We start from the raw sequence: 16705 nt of genomic DNA on the forward strand, positions 1-16705 counted from the left end.
GAGGCACATATCACACAAGAAATGATCGCTCTCAGGAGACCAGTTGTGAGCTGACAGCCATAGATGTGGCGCCCATAAAGGAACAGCGGGCGAGCCGAATTGGGCTCGCTCACTGTTCTTTATGAGCGAGCACAATTCAGCATCTTCTGTTTCCAAACAAATCACTTGATCTGTAAACCGCCGTATAGTCTTCCAATAATAACAAACAAACAATTGCCACTGTAACTGTTTATGAACAGGAGTTTTCGCAAGGAACTTGGCAATGAATTTGGGCCAAAACTCCGATTCGCCGAACCACAGACCGCGGTCAACCTAACGTCCATGACAAGCAAAGCACGCAGTTAGTTTGTCCAGCATCGCGAGAAAAGAAGCGAAACTCACGGTGGTCTCTCGCTAGCACAGTTACATTTCTGAATGTACAAACTACAGGTGCGCATACACGACAAACATGCAGCATTAGCGCGTAGACGCCCGACATCGTGCTTGCCACTGTTCGGCGAGCAGCAAAGAGCAAAGTCGTTAAGTCAGCGACTTCCGAAACCGAAACAAGTCGAAACCATACGAGGCAGCCGAAGCGGATCGAAGTGCTAGCCGTAGCCATTATGAGTTGGTGGCGTCGCGCCTTTTTCTCTTGTGGGCTGCTGGGGACCTTGCTTGCTGCTGGCGGCTTCATTCTTTCGAGATATACGAGGCACAGAGCGCAACAAAATAGCTCGTGCGATGTGCAGAAGCGTGGTCACGTTGTGTACATACCTGTGCAAAAAGTGTGCTCGCGTGCCCGGCAGGTAGTGCGTTTCCTTTGTGCGATCTCACTGCTAACACTACGCTGACGACGGGACTATTGGATTGCGGCCACCACCCGGCATACATTTGACATCTCGGAAGTAAGTTAATTTCCATCTTTTCTGTACATTTTCCTGAAAACTTTGCGCAGAACTGATGATGCATGCCAACACAGCGCTAGTTCGTAAACATCAAGACGCGCATGTCATTATAACATACGGTAGTTTGCTTCTGACGAGGGAAGGGTGAATGCGTTTGCAGTGTCTTGGAAGAGACAGTTAGTGCCAGGGGCTGCACGGTCAGAGTAGAATATGCCGTACAAATCATCACTCGTAAGACCATTGCGGGGTGCACGATGCTGGCGCCCACTGCAATTCAGCCTTCGGCAAGAATTTAGAATGGGCCGGTTCCAAGTGCCTCGACCCGGGCCTTATGTTGCGCTGCAGTTGAAGATCCGGTGCTTGTGAAGTTGCAAGTACATGGATTGAATAAGCGGTAAAACCTACCTGCGTTACAACAGGGCTAGGTCATTATTCTTGTTCCATAAATATTGCGGATTACGAGATATGGAGCCGGCGAACATGCGACGGCAGTATGATTCAGCAGCAACCGTACTTAAACTCCATTGTCGAGCCTTGGGTAGTAGAAGGGAAAAAAAAAAAGTTTTGAGCTATTTCGAACTTTTTCACCTGTATTGGGCTTGACATTTTCTTTTTCATACTTTGGTCGTGACTGAAGTAATCCCCAAGAACTACTAAGCGCATATAAATGACAGACACCAAACTCAGACCTTCAGTCCAGAAATGTCAGTAAGGTGTAAAGGTAATTATGCATTCAACAGTGCCAATAGTATTGATTTTCTTGTTTAATTATTTACAAATGAAGCGAAAAAAAAATTGACTTAGGGCTGAGGTGCCCCATTGGCACCTTCTCTGATATGAAATGTGAATCAAAATGTGTGCAGTTTTTCCGCACTCAGTATACCACTGATTCATCACAGATGTGGGCATATGAAATTCATGCAGGTTTCAAAATGAAGAGTGCGTGCAGAACTCCAAGCAAAACAAGCCTTTGCTTCTTAAAGTATCATTCAGTTGTGGTGTTTTTGTTTAAATTTATGAATGTTTTGTAGAAGCAACGGTAGATTTTGACATGGAATTAGTGTTGTGTCTGGATCTAGATTACGAATGGCTACCACATTTATGAATTGCTTGGTTGCCACATGCACTTCCAGACATTGTTTGAACAGTCACATCACATTCTGCATTTGGCTTCTTTTTACTTTTTTGCATGGAAGTGTTTCCACTTTAGAGCGTAGCCTTTCGCAATTCATAATTGATCGGGTGAGCATGTTTTGGCATGATAAAAGGTTTGGAAGTTCGAAGGGGCAGACTGCTTACTGCACTGGTACCACTATCTTCCTAGATTCCTAGATATCACTCATATTTCTATACAGAATACATATTTTCAGAAATCCATATTTCTGGTCCGACTCTGCACATTCTTCAGTTGACATAATGGGAGCTAGGGACGAACTTTTGCCTTTCTTGGTGCACTGCTCCTATTTCGTTTAAAGAGCCGCCACATTTTGTGTAACCCGAGTTGGGGAGCAAACTTGGTGGCACTGTGAAGGCCATGAACAATATGCTGATGATAGGCTGCCTTTAGACTGACTGGCTTGCATTTCTCGGTGTGTTTTGTATGTGCGAGGGTTCCATAAGCTGCCACATATATTGCTTTGATTTGATGTTGAGGTGACTGGCATGATTAAAAAGTCAATGTGATGATCGAAGTCTTCAGAACATTCAGAACATGCTGTGATTGTACTCCTGGCTTAAGTTGCAGACATTGTTTGCTGGTTATACCTTTGAGAGGAAATCTAGTAGATGAAGCTATGGGCAAAGTGCTTGCTTGGTATTCCAACTTAACCACCCAAACGTCACTGTTTACTGGAAACAGATTGTTCAAGCTTCCAGCCTTCCGCTTGTTTACTTGTACATTGCAGTGAAGCGCATTTACGCCTTGGCACATGGCAGGCTCAGGGGCTCGTTCATCGCCACTGTACTAGGTTAGACCTCCAGTTGACTCAAAATGCCTTTTGCCATTGCCGTGAAATAGTGTTTAAAAGAAGGTTCGATGACAGAAATACTGTTTGCTCTCTTAGTTGTTAAAGAAGAGTTAGCATAACATTTCTTACAAGTTACATTACCTGGCATCTCTAGATGCGCGTTGTGCCTGCTATGAGCACTGAATTCTTTGTGTGAGATCAGAGGTTCCTGCAGAATCGCAGACTTTTATAATGCTACTTAAATTATGAGCAGATCGAGGTGATAGATGACAAGACTTTACTAATGGTCAATTCCAATCACAGGGTTTAGTGACTTACAGAACATTGTTTTCTGCTCTTTTTGGAGTAACTGTATTCCAAATGCAGATCCGGAACACTGGTCCCATCTTCCCAATGCAGATGGGGAGCGATTGCTGAGCCAAGATTGGTCCCTGGAGCAGTGGATTGCTCTGCCGAAATCAACAGAACCGGCTAGAAGTTTGCTTGAGTATTTGTTCAGCTGCACCTTCCATTTCCAGTAGCATGCTCTGCTGTGCTGACTGTGCCCTCTGTGCTCCATAATAGATGATCATTACTTGCCGCTGTTATGAATGCAAATTGCTGTCGTGAACTAGTGCTTACTATTGAGGACAGCAAGTCTAAGAGCAGCAGTATTATGCAGTAATCTTTTTTAAAGACCTCAGCTCGGAGTGTGGCTAGAAGACTTTGTGCGGGAACCATCTTTATGTGCTATTCATGAACTTAAAGCCATTCCAGAACTCTGCCCGCACTTGGCTATACGAAAGAATGGCATAAACTGTTGATGTCAATACCATCCCAAGAAGCAGCGGGAGAAATGCAGACCTATTACAGGTTTAAAAACAGCTGGCACGTGTAGACGAAGCACGGGCTAGCACACAGAATAACAGGCAATTCTTCTGTCAGTTCATGGGCACCACCTACTTGCGCTGGCATGAGTTCCAAACGCAGTCAAGACACAATCTGTACTGGATGCAGGTGCTCTTTTGCGGAGCAGGCAGACCACTTCACTTCTGGGATTGTAATTCACTGTATGTGCAGAGGAAAATCAGGTGAACATGTCTCTGCTGGCATATGTCGCACTGCCTGCTGTCATCCCTTTTACTTTCAATATGTGCTAGTGACAGGAATGCTCATAGCACAAGTAGAGTGAAGACACTGATCTGCGCCATTATGGAAATGCCAAGATGTTAGCATGGGCAAACATCTCTGCATCACAGCGAAGCCTGCTAAGGCTCAGTTCCATGTACAAGCAAGCTAGTACAATGCGGGCATATGTCAGACAGCTCTTTAGCTATGGGCCTACAGCAACTGCTGCCATACCTTTAATGAGAACTCTTGACTAAAAAGGCAACATTTTACAAAAAGCAAAGTAAATGATAAGAATGACTTTTTTTTTTCATTTAACAAAGCTGGTGGTCACAGTGAAGAACTCATGCCACGACTGTTAATATACCTTTACTGCCCCATTTGTAAAGCAAGCATATTGAAATTCTCAAATGAGCATGGTTACAGTTGTGAGCAGCTCTGTTAGATGTGTGTCCATAAGGGTGGCACATTGTTTCATTGTTCAAAAGAATTCTAAACAATAGGTGATTTGGAACTTAAAGGAGAAAGAACAGAGAAGCTGGCTGTAGAGGCAGAAATACTGCAAATGGTGGGTGGTGGACAGGTGCCAAGCTGTCTTGATCTGCACTTTGCAAGGAGCCTCGTGCTACTCATTAGCCGCAGCTTGGCCATACCCAGCTTATATAAGCTTGGCTTGTACAAAACATGCCTGCAAATGTAACCCTCTTCAAGGCTGCCTACACCCTACTGTGGTGGCTTCAGTGTTTAGTGCATTTGACTAGTGAGCTGGGTGACGTGGGCTCGGTCTAAGCCGGGGTGGTTACATTTTGGTGGTAGCAAAACGCCAAGTCCCCATGTGCTGTACAGTGTCAGTGCACATTGAAGAAGTGTAGATAGTCAAAATTATCCAGAACTGCCTACTATTGCTGACCCTCATTGTCTAAGTTTCGTTGGCATGTTGAACCCTATCATCAAATCAAGGCTGCCTACTGTTAGCGTTAGTAGATGACCTTCATAATGCCACAAAGTCTGCCCCTCACCACTCTCCGAAATTTCGTTGTTTGCAACTCAACTCAGGTTACTTGCAGTTTGATGACCCCTTTTTCTGAAACACTAGCAGTTGACGAACTCACTCCCATGCAGTGAACTCTGATAAAAGTGCTGATTTGGTCATAAACGTTTCTTTTTCATGAGAATTTGGTCAGTCATGACCATTGAAAAGTCATCTGTTGAAATGTTCATGTGACAAGTTAGGTAGCTTTATAGATGGCTTGGATATGATATCAGAAAAGCTATAATGGGGAACTATGCTTAGTGTCTGCAATACCTTCATGATGAATGTGGTGATTGCAGATGACATTTTGCTCCACTTTTCTTTCACGAGTGGGTGCCTGGTGAGTCGTCAGGGCAAGCTATTGCTAGTTTCACTTTCTTCATGCAGTTTACATAGCTGAGGAATCCTCGCAATAGCAGAAGTATTATATTTATGGTTCACTAACTACTGTTTTTTTTTTAAATATAAAATAAGTAAATATGTCGTCGGCAACCCTGGAGTGCAGCGTGCTATTCACCTGTGACGCCATAGATATTTTAATCATGCCGTACCCCTTTGTTACTTTCAGTTTTCAGTTCTACGAGTCTTGATCACGGTAGCACATCACTATACTCGGGGATAACTGTGGCTATGCAGCTGAAGTTAGGCAGGAAGGAGGAGGCGACATACCTCTTTCCCCTTGCCATGTAGAGTGGGTTACTTCAGCCCTAGTGACCTTGCATTAAGTCTCCAACTTCCTCCCTTCACTTCAACCCAGTACACTCCTAGCCCAAATAGTGAGCAAACCACTCTTCACGGCAAGGGGACAGAAACTTTTCTCCTTTCCTTCCGTACCTAGACTCGGCTGCATAGCCCCAAAACATTGTCCCCATGTGCAACAAGATTCAATGCCACATTTCTTCTCAATGTCAGAGCACCTTCTACTTGCTCTGTACCACCCTTGCAGCAGCCCAGTGTTTTGTTTACCACAAAAAATCATGTCTGTGCAAGCTGTGTTGGCATGGAGAGCTGCATATCTGAGCCAACTTTCATGCTTTATGATGAGGCTCTCATTGATTGGCTTTAAGTTCCATGAAATGTGGTCATGTGTGTTGATTAGTGTCACATGAAGTAAAATTTCACTGACTAAAATACAATCATAAGGATGGCAATTTGGGTGAGTTGGTAAGGTGTCATCTTGAAAGTAGCAGCACGAAAAAACAAGGACGTGAAAAGAAGCAAGCAGATGCTAACTCGCAACTAAAGTTTATTGATGCAGATAAGAAATATATATTGCCAAGCAACACCACAAACCGCTCAATCACCAATAAGCAGACAGCAAAACGTGAATCACTAAAACTTCCGAACGGTTCCATTTGAGTAGATATAGGTAGAGGTCAACGTGGCTGTGCATTGTAAAGAATGCACTGGTTGCTTTCAGTATCTTTCTGCTGCACACATTCTGGCTGTCATCCATTGCAAATCAGCTGGGAAATCATTGAAGCTAGACACATTTTACAACTAGGTAATGAATGTGTTAGTGAGCCATCCATCGTGTTACCATGCAGTGAGTTGGCTTATCTAGATAGGGAACTGTTCTTAAATTTTAGTGATTCATGTCTTGCTTTTTGCTTATCAGTGATTGAGTGGTTTGTGTTGTTGCTCGACTTTATATATTTCATGTGTGCTTCAATAAACATTAGTTGTAAGTTAGTGCCCGTATTGTCTCCTTTCGTACCCTTGTTTTTTCTTGCTGCTTCTTTCAAGATAAAATACAATCTTTGCTACTTCGGTCATAAAATGAATTTTAATGAAGTTCCACATCTCTTAGAAAAGTAGTATTGTAGTTGCAGGCATGTATTAGGCCCTGCAGTATGAATTAAGGTACTCGCTCGATGTAAAGCATAAAGAAAGGGAGGGCTTGTCTGATCTCGAACCTAGTGGGAATCGGTGGATTATGGATAGGCTGTTAAAATGCACTTGCAGTTAAAGTAAAGTAAATGCTTTTTTATTTGTAACTAGGGGCACTGTGATGCCTGACTTGCTCTTTTGCCAGGCTGGCGACGAGATGGAGTGAAAGGAGTTATTTTATTTAACCGTTGGTATGTCTCGGGTGATGTCAACATTGTTTCTTCTCTGGCATTGTAGGCAATTGCCCTTCAACTTATTGAATCCCAAAGTGAAATTTTGAATTAAAGAAATAATAATTTAAGATTATTTAGCAGGCAGAGGCAAATTTCATGAAGTGACCTGCACCAGCATGTCGTGCATCATTTCAAGAAAAAAAAACAGTATTGTGGGGTTCCTACTCTGTGCCTTTATTTCTTGCTCACAAAGCTTCTGCATATACGTGTTGCACTATATTACGTTTTCACTAATTTGTTGGGTCATGGTACTTTTTACCTTGCAGCAAGTTCCATGTGGCTTCGTAAGCAATGGCACCTTCAAGCTCTATACCCTTTGCCGGAATTGTGCTGTGCTGTGGTGGGCAAGAAGCAGGACATTGATGTAAGTACTGAAGACATTTTTCAGCATGTGTAGTTTTTTATTTGCCTAATCCATTACTGCATTTGTGACCCCTCGTATTTATTTTGACATTTAGGTTTCTTCAGTGTTTTCTTTGCTTGCTGCCGTTGCTTATTGGCTATGACATTTGATTGTTGAGTTTGAGAACGTGGAGTGGAATGGTGCCTGTGGCCTGTTGATAGAGGCAAAATGCAAATTTGCCCACATTTGGTGCCACTGCATAGCTTGAAGAACTTTTGTGGAAGAGGGCTCTGGAAATTAACCCAGAGCCCTCCTTCATGATGTCTCTCATAGCTCATGTTCAGCTTTAGGGTAATAAAAGGACATTGAGGACAAGCTAAAGCTGTCTTTTATTATAAATTACTGCATTCTATCCACTAAAGTGCTACTTACTGAAAATGCGAGCTTACTTTAAGATAGGAAAAGCCAGAAGTTTTGAAACAGATGTCATTACCAGCTGATTTCATAAGTTCTACATGATGCATCCATACTTTATTGGGCACAGGCCCCAGAGGCTGGGCTGGTAAGCCGTTCCCTTCAATATGATGATCATGGAGTGTGGTTTACACAGGCCTTTGATATCATTGAGTACCCTTGGTTTTCAGGAACTATTTCAAGGAGCTTTGGAACTCCTGAAATTATTTGCTTCTTAAAATTCTTTAAAAAAATTGCATCGTTTTTCTCTAAAAGCGAGCCTACATGAAAACTAATAGTGCACTTCAGAGGGAACAATCGAAGAGAACATGAGCCTAATAATATGAACCCAAAGTGACAGCCTGGCATGCGTCCAGACCATGGTTACAGGCGGCTCTTTTTCGCAGTTGCCACCTCTCTTGTCCCTATTTAATTTTTCTTTTTTTTCAGCATGTCTGTCTTTGGTTTTCTAAATTTCACACAACATTTATGCAAAACTGCTGTTAATAAAGTTTTCTCAAATTGGACCTCCTTGAAGACCTTTCTGGAGGGTTATTTTTCTGGTCTTCCTGTCTTCAACTAGACCTGTTGATGGCTGCTTTCTTATAAATCAGCTCCGACAAATTTCCTCTCTAAAAGGCCCCCCTGCACTTTTCTGGTAGCTAAACTGAGTGCTAATATAATTTGTATGTAAAGTGAAAAGAAAAAAGAGGGGAGTGTTATTGATAATACTATGCAATATGTAATCATAGACCATGAATGAAGTATGGGGTTTTTCTGGCAGAATATTTCTGCAATGCTTCTCTGCTCAGCGCATACTTCTTCACTGTGACGGCCAAACCTGTTTTGGGGGCAGAAATAGGCGGCTGCCAGGAGACATTTCTTGTGACAATGACCACATCCATTACCTGCTCCACTCAGTAACAAAATTCATAACCCCCCCCCCAGCCACTTCCGCCCCTTCTGGTTTTCAATAGTGAAGGCATGCTCCTCGTCAGATTCGTGCATAACATGAGCTTTGATACAGAAATATTCAGCATTGCACCCAACTTCTGCCCCAAAGGGAATTGGGAGGATATTTTTGCATGTCTTCAGTGCACAATCACGTGATACATCAGTGACATAGCCTATATGTTACGTACACATATCTTGTGGAGTTTCTATTTTTTTTTCTTGAGAGAGAAGCACTGCTCAGTCAAAAGGCATGATGCAAGGGAATTTAGAGTGAGTGCCGATTCTGTGCGTTTGCAATCTTTTGCTTAGCTTTCATTCTTTTTCTTCCGGTGGTGTAGCGGCGTTGCTGGTATTCGAGCAATGCAAGGACACGGAGTCAAGAGTCTGCTTCTTCACAGTGCGCTGCAGGGATTGTGCATTTGTTTTCCTCATTGTAGTGAAAACATGCAAGGCTAGTGCATGAGTGACTTGCACACACGCGCGCCACACATTTACTGTTTTGCAGTGGCAGAAATGAAATAACTGTCAAGACTGAGAGCATCTTCTAAGGGCACATAAACGTTGGTGTTTGAACTTAAGCTGTAAATTCATAAAAGATGTGGCTTAGCTTATGAACCAACAATTTTCCGGCACTGTCGTTTCACACAACGGGTTTAACTTAAGGTAAAAGGTGGCCGATCGAGCCCTGTGCTCTAACACGCTGCGCACAGAAGCAATCAAATCTTGAGCGCTCCCTATACTGCTGCTCAGGCCAAAGCAACCCAAACCTCGTTGAAACAAAAGTGACGTGACTATGTCACTTCTGCATGTCCTGCATGGTTTTTTTTTTTCATTCTACTTGGAGGGAGTGAGAAAAGGGTTGCCTGGTCTGTGCGGGAAGGACGCAAGGGTGCTGGGATGTTGTCCGTCCTTTAAAATGAGTGGTGGGTGGGAAGGGGGAGTGGAGGTAATGGGAGTGGAGTCTAGCTGTTCTGCGAGCTAAGCGCACAGCAGTATGCATGCTTTCTTTTTTTTTTTCAGCAGTGTGGAAAAAATGAATAAATTGGGGGTGGGGGGGGGGGGCCAGGCTGGCCAACGCAGGCAGCACGGTTTCAAGTGAGTGATGGCTTGGAGCTGCCTCGGCAAAGCACAGAGCAGTATGCACGCTTGCTTTTTTTTTTTTTGTAGCATTGAAGGTTTGACTGCTTCTGTGTCCGCACATGGGCCGGTTTTGTACCTTGAGTTAAGCCCCTCATGTGATACAAGCCTGAGTCGCTTTGGGGTGTTAAACCCCATAAAGCAAACCTTATGTGAAACATCTTGTATAATTCCATTGCTTAATCCAAACGTCAAAGTTTACGTGCCCTTTAGAAGATGCTCTGTCTTGACAGAATTACTTTTTTTTTGTGCCACTACAAAACTGCATGTGTATGGGCACGTAGGGGCGTGCGTGTGTGCAAATAACTCTCACTCTGGTACTCAATATATATGCAGCCCCGCACATGGCAAGTACTCTTGCACATTTTTTAAGACTGCAGAAAGCAAACGCACCATCCCGGTGGCATGCTGCGAAAAAGCAGACTCACGACTCCAGAATCCCCGCATCGCATTGCATACCAGCCGCCCCACCGAACTATCGGAAGGAACAGAACGAAAACAAAAAATTGCAAACGCACAGAATCGGTGTGCACTACACTCCCGCGCATTGAGTCTTTTGACTGAGCAGCATGCCTCTGTAAAAAAAAATCTAGGAGATATGTGTATGTGACATATAGGCTACATCACCCATGTGGCACGGGACTGCACCCAGGATGTGCAAAAATATTCTCCCACAAGGATTTTGCTATATAAGATAGGTGACGCATTGAGTTTTGCAAAGGGTCGAAGTAGGTCATTGTGCTCCTACTTTCACCCTGGCCAATTCAAGGGGTGAGAGGCACTTAAGAGCACAATTACCTACTATAATCTCGAATGGGCCAGGTGCAGCAGACAGCATGTGAGATTGAGTATTGTGACAGGAAATTTTCACTTCATAAGAATACATTCCCTTCAACTCCACGCAGCCCTGAATGCCTGCTTTCAATTTATTAGCAGTTATGTGACCTTGAGGGCTCATAGACTGGCACTCAACTTGTAAGCACTTGACATCTTATCATTTGCTCTCTCTGTGGGCTTTGTTCTGCGGGTTTACAAGCTTTTTACTAAAGTGGATACAGTGAGTATGCACAGATCTGTTCTCTGAAGCATTGGCTGAGTGACAGCCCAGGTCAACCCTGGTTAACTCGGAACTTCTGGCACATTATTTTTCTGGGTATGGCTTTGGCATCCTTCCTGACATCCCAGCTTCTGACACCAAGTATGCATAATCATGGTCTATCACTAACTCCAGTGCTATAATTGATCATCACATACTTCTGTGGTGCTGCACATTTTAAGTTGTCGCTGTATATGAGCAGTGTTTCAGAACCTACTTACTACTGACCTACGGTACAAATTTGAGGACTAATAGCAAGTTTGCTCTGCTTGGTGGCTTCCACAGACAAGGACACACTTGTGGAGAAGGCATGTTGCGTACATACCTGTAGCCAACCCTTCCGATTTCCTAGAAGACTTCAGATTTTTGACCAAACTTTCTGATTGCACTATCACTGCCCTAAATCTTCCGATAAGGGGCTTCTGCCTGCAAAGAATGGCTTTTGCGGAACCGGCACTGAGGAATCAGCAGCCGCATAATTTCGAGCATCTCCATCAGAGGCCACACTAGCATCATTGGCTAAGCAGGAAATCAATCAAAGCAGGCTTTAGCCGAGCAAGAGTAGGTGTCGCTGGCTGCGAAAACAGTTGGTGTACTGTGTGTCTTGTAGGCAGCGATGCACAGCTAATGCAGCCTTTACGTGTAAAAGGGCTAGTTATGGTTTTGCATCAGCGCTTCGATGGGGCCGAGAGAAAACTGATGGTGGGCATGCAGATCAGTTTTGCGTTGGCTATAGAGACGTAGTGAGAACGCTCGGTGGCGGCCTGCAGATATCTCGATGGACGCACACCTTTAGACATGCATTGCATGCTTGCTGCTGCATGTGTTTATGCTTAGGATGTTAGGTTAGGACACATCAAACACTGCTTGAAAGTAGCAGCTGCCTCCCCCTTTTGTACACAGCACTGCCTCCTCCCTCCCATTTTTGCATCTTCCCATTTTTGGTTTTAGCAAGTACGTATAAAGGAAGCTGGGGCCACTGGTAGTGCGATTGAGCCTTGTGAACAATGTCAACATCTGTGCTACAGGCATCAATGGCTTGCTTGTCACATCAGGGTACTATGTACATCTTCGGACACACGGCGCTGTCAAAGCGGTTGGTTCACTTGTTCTGTGGAGAGATATTCACGCTAGGCAGAAGGCATGGCTTTTCAAGTGCAGCGACCATTGTGGCTCCCAGCTTTGTTTGGAAACTGAAATCAGCGAGTTGAATTTGTTGGTTTGGGTGTATATGTAGCGAAGAAGCTCGCATATTTCCTTCCCTCTCCCCTGAGCCCTACAAGCTTAAAGATCAAGTGTAGCAGCAACTTCAAACCAAATCTTAATAAACAAATTTGTTCACTAACTTTCACAGCATTTCTCAATGCATATGTCATGTTCTACATGAACAATATCACAGCGGCAGCGACATTTTGCCTAACATTAAGCTTTTTCAGCTGTTTTTCACAGCTGCCTTTTCATGCAGCCTGGGAAGCATGTTCTGTTAGCCTGTGAATATAGAGTTTGCTTCTGAATGTTTAGAGGACTTGACATTAGGACATGAGTGTTTGACGTGTGGAATAGTTAATTCAAATTTTACCCTTGTGGCCGAATTCAAAAACATGTCTCCACTCGACGCTACCTCAGCTCCATAAAGTGGAGAAAACAGTCTTTTCTCTGCTTAAGGTTCAGTTCAGATTCTTGAATGCTTTTCAGCATTTCCTCGACTTACCCTTCAGAAATATTTCTCCACTCCAGACAGCACAAGTGGCATACGGGGACAAGACTAATGGCGAATTTGAATGGGAGAGCAGGCGCCTTCGAGAGCACTTCGAAAGTGCTCTCAGACAAGCGGGTGCCCTCCAGTGGTAGAGCAGGAGTAGAACCACTGGCTTCCAATGGTAGAGGAGGAGATCTTTGCCTTTGCTGAGAGCACCTGAATGCACTCCCGGCTGCTCCCTCATCTAAAGCGAGTGTAGAGGAAGTCACATGACATAAAGCGTTGTATCCGCGCCATCTCTTTTCTTTTCTTGAGTCGGTTATGCTCTAAATGGCGGCTGCAAAGCATTGCTCAGGTTTGAGAGTCACTGCTGGCATCGAAAGGGCCAAAGGAGGCAGATCGCCGAGCTGTAAGAACAAAGGCATGGAAAGCAAGCAGTTCTACACGGAGTGTTTGCTTCTCCTCGGGTTGCAACTGCTACTACTGCGGGCAGGCGGAGAATGCTGGCGAGGGAAGTGTGGTCACAATGGTCGTGGCGCGCTGCTCTCGACACACAGACAGCGTTCCCGTGGGAGGACAATTACACCGTCGCTCGGCGTGCTCCTGTATTTCTCTGCACTGCTCGGCGCCTCTGCTCTCGTCCCCCCAACCGAATGGGCCATAAGGCCAAAACTTGGCCCGGAAAGTGCATGCCACTACCACTACATGTAACATGCTCATTTTCTAATGTCAAGTCCTTGTGAACAGCATCTACAAGCTGCCTCAAGAGTCGCAGGCTAGTAGGCTGTGGCGGCCGCTTTTCGATGGAGACTAAAAGCAAGGCGCCCATGTGCAGTGCGACATCAGTGCACGTTAAAGAACTCCAGGTGGTTGAAATTTCTGAAGTCCACTACAGCATTTCTCATAGCCTGAGTCGCTTTTGGACGTTAAAAAAAAAGTCACAGCCTAGTAAAATATGTTTTGCAGACTGCATGAACAAGGCAGCTGTGAAAAATGGCTGAAAACAATTCACATCTACCAACATTCGCTGCCAATGACATGGCTCATGTAGAACAGGATTTAGGCATTGAGAACTGCTCGAACTGCTGTGAACTCTAGTGACCTAGTTGCATATTTGCCCTCTGAGGGCTCAGCGGCGAGCGTTGAGCACATGTGAGGTGCAAAGAAGCGTGTTATAGCGCATGCACCCAAGCCAACAAATTTGTCTTTCCAGAAACAAATGCCGCTTCTGTTTCCAAGCAAGCTAGGAGCTATAACTTTAAGCGCACTTGAAAAGCCCATGCCTTCCACCAACTGCAAATATCTCTCCACAGCTAAAAAGACAGAACTGACCCCCCCCCCCCCCCCCCCCCTTCAGCACTGCATCTAGACATACAGGTATATTTGAGGCAATCAGAAAGCCATTGATGTGTGCAGCACAGGTGTTCCATGGCGCAACTGTACCTCTGGTACCTCGCTGTCTTCCTATTTACAATATGACATTCCCCACGATTGCACCACTGTCCACAGTGGTTCACAGAAACCACTGCACATGCTTCATTTGCTGTTAGCCATCAAATGCTTTCTGCAACTTGGCACTCGGCGTGCTCAGAAATGTTGCTAAGGTATCTGGTGATGACTTGAAATGTGCCTACACCACAGCAGCGTAATGCGATGATCAACTACAGCATTAAAATCTGCAACTGAGGATAGTTATCTATGCTCAACGTCAGCCGCAGAAACTTAGGAGGCTTTTCTTGGTCGTACTTGAAACGATGTTTCAGTATTTTCGAGTCAGATTGAGGTTCTCGGAGCCAGTGCTTTAGAGAGTGGGTCTGTGAATCCTTATTGTATCCACTTTCATGAAAGGCTTGGTATGCAGTAGAACGAAATCTGCACAGTGTGTGAAAGCTGCGATGCCCCATGTTTGCAAGTGGAAGTCGAGGTGTCCCTGTAGTAGTGTCATTGCCACTTATAGATGCTCTGTTTTCTCATGCACTCGAGGAGCAATTCAAGTGGAGCTTCATTTCAAAAAAAGAAAGGGCCTCGAGTACCGCTTGGAGTAAAGGTGTTAGTCAAGGCATGTTTGTGAATATCAGTTAACCTGATCCCTATGCACTGTTTCCACTGCCTCGGGTGGTTAGGGTATTTCTCAAGACCTTATTGGAAGGAAGGCTGAGGGGCCGTCGTGAATCCTAATCAAGCTTTTAGTAAACTTGGGGGGAGTTGTGCCACTTCTACATGGCATTCTCGATCACCATTGAAAGATTCCATCATCTCACTGTAAGCTCTTGTACCCCGCTATTGCCATCGATAATTCGCTGCTGGGCTCAAGTAATACTCGTGCACTTTTGAAGATGTGTTATGAACTGTTTTTGTATAAGTTGCAATGGTGATATATTTTCCGCACTGTTCTGTGTGCAATTTTGTTTTCCTTCTATGATCATATATGTAGGACTGCATCTTTCATTTCAGGTTTGGTTTTATTCCTTAGCCCTGTGTGCTAAGCCATATCCTAGAATGCACACTTCTATTTCTCAAAGGCCATTTAAATCTCCAGTTCTGCACTGCTCTGTTCACTGTAGTTATTGTAGCTTTCCATCAAGCAGTGCTCAAATGTCTGATTGATAGGATATGGTTCAAAGACCCTTGAAATATCTGTTCGACTAAGGTATTAGATTTTGTGATGGACTGATGCTGAGCAGCCTGTATTCTTGCGTCAGTTCCTCATAGTTCTGTAGTTCAGAATCGAAACTTTTTGAATTGTTATCAATTAATAATAGAGCACCTACTTACCCCTTTCTCAGAATGTTTTGTAAAGACATGAGCTGAATTTTGGGATTTTGGAATTTAGTCCTGCCTTTTTTTTTGCATTTTGCAGACGTCGCACAGTGAAAACCTGTATCCAAGCTCGAATCCAACAGGCCAAGAGCAGCTGAAGAAGGAAACCTGTATCCAAGCTCGAACCTGGTGGACCGAAAGCAGATGTTTTGTGACCACGGTGTATCAGCCAATAAAGCCAATCCAGGTGACCACATCTATCTTTTGGAAGCTTGCATTTTTTGCACTTGAGACTCATCTCATGGAGAGCATCATTACTGCAAAACATTTTGTGTCATAACTGTAGCAGACACTGATTGAGGCCTTGCACAAGGCCTAAAGCTGGCATATTAGTATTATGCACAACACAAACATGAGGTGTGATGTAGGAGCCTTGCAACCATGCAGAATATCACCATAGCATGGTAGCATTCCCATGCCGAATGTCTCATCGTCTCAGATCAGACTAATGTCTTGCACCTTCAGAGTACACTCATTCCTTGCACTAAGTGAGCGCCCACATCCATGCACTCTGAATGTTGATAGCTATGCACAAATTTTGCCACACACACACACGGGTACAAAAGTCCTCACAGTGTGCACGCCTTCGCGCCTTGAGCACGTTGCACGTTCTCCCACCGTACACACGTCGCACGTCCTCGCTCACACATCCTTGCATCACACATCCTCGCGCTGTGCGGGTCGATAACCACGCACAGATAACCACGCAGAGCCTCGCACAATATTTCCAGTCTGGACTGAGGGATGATATTGCCGCAAAACCTGCAAAACTATATTTGTTGTTTTTTAACAGCCGCCGGCATGCGGCCTTATCACTGTGATTCTGGCACGCGTATCAATTCTGTATCCCGTGTTCATGCTCGTTGTAGCGATACGACGCGTTATCCTTTTTTTTTGTCGCGAATGATGTGCCGAGATCTGTCTCGTAGATTCTGATCACTTGCGTATGTTTCTACAATGTTCCAGGTTGTGCTAGTAGCAGTTTGTGACGTTATCTAGATTGTTCTGAGCAGCCTTTAAATTGAGCGTTGATGATTGTGACGGGCATTCTTAGTTCGACGAGCACGTTTGTTCCTTCTGCTGTCGCTA

General features: G+C 44.4%; 1 long non-coding RNA gene across 2 annotated transcripts; it reads left to right on the forward strand.

The window, feature by feature from the left end:
- Positions 1 to 658: 658 nt before the first annotated feature.
- LOC146206110 (uncharacterized) lies at positions 659 to 15814 on the forward strand. 2 transcript variants are annotated; one of them, XR_014704347.1, is made up of 4 exons: positions 659 to 884; positions 3218 to 3338; positions 7381 to 7478; positions 15657 to 15814. It is a non-coding gene; the product is annotated as an uncharacterized LOC146206110 (long non-coding RNA). The 2 variants fall into 2 exon arrangements; XR_014704346.1 differs by lacking the exons at positions 659 to 884; positions 3218 to 3338 and having other exon boundaries at positions 7085 to 7478.
- Positions 15815 to 16705: the final 891 nt, after the last annotated feature.

The sequence above is a fragment of the Amblyomma maculatum genome, chromosome 1, assembly GCF_055883805.1.
Source record: "Amblyomma maculatum isolate TAMU_Amacu chromosome 1, ASM5588380v1, whole genome shotgun sequence".
Taxonomy (NCBI): Eukaryota; Metazoa; Arthropoda; class Arachnida; order Ixodida; family Ixodidae; genus Amblyomma; species Amblyomma maculatum.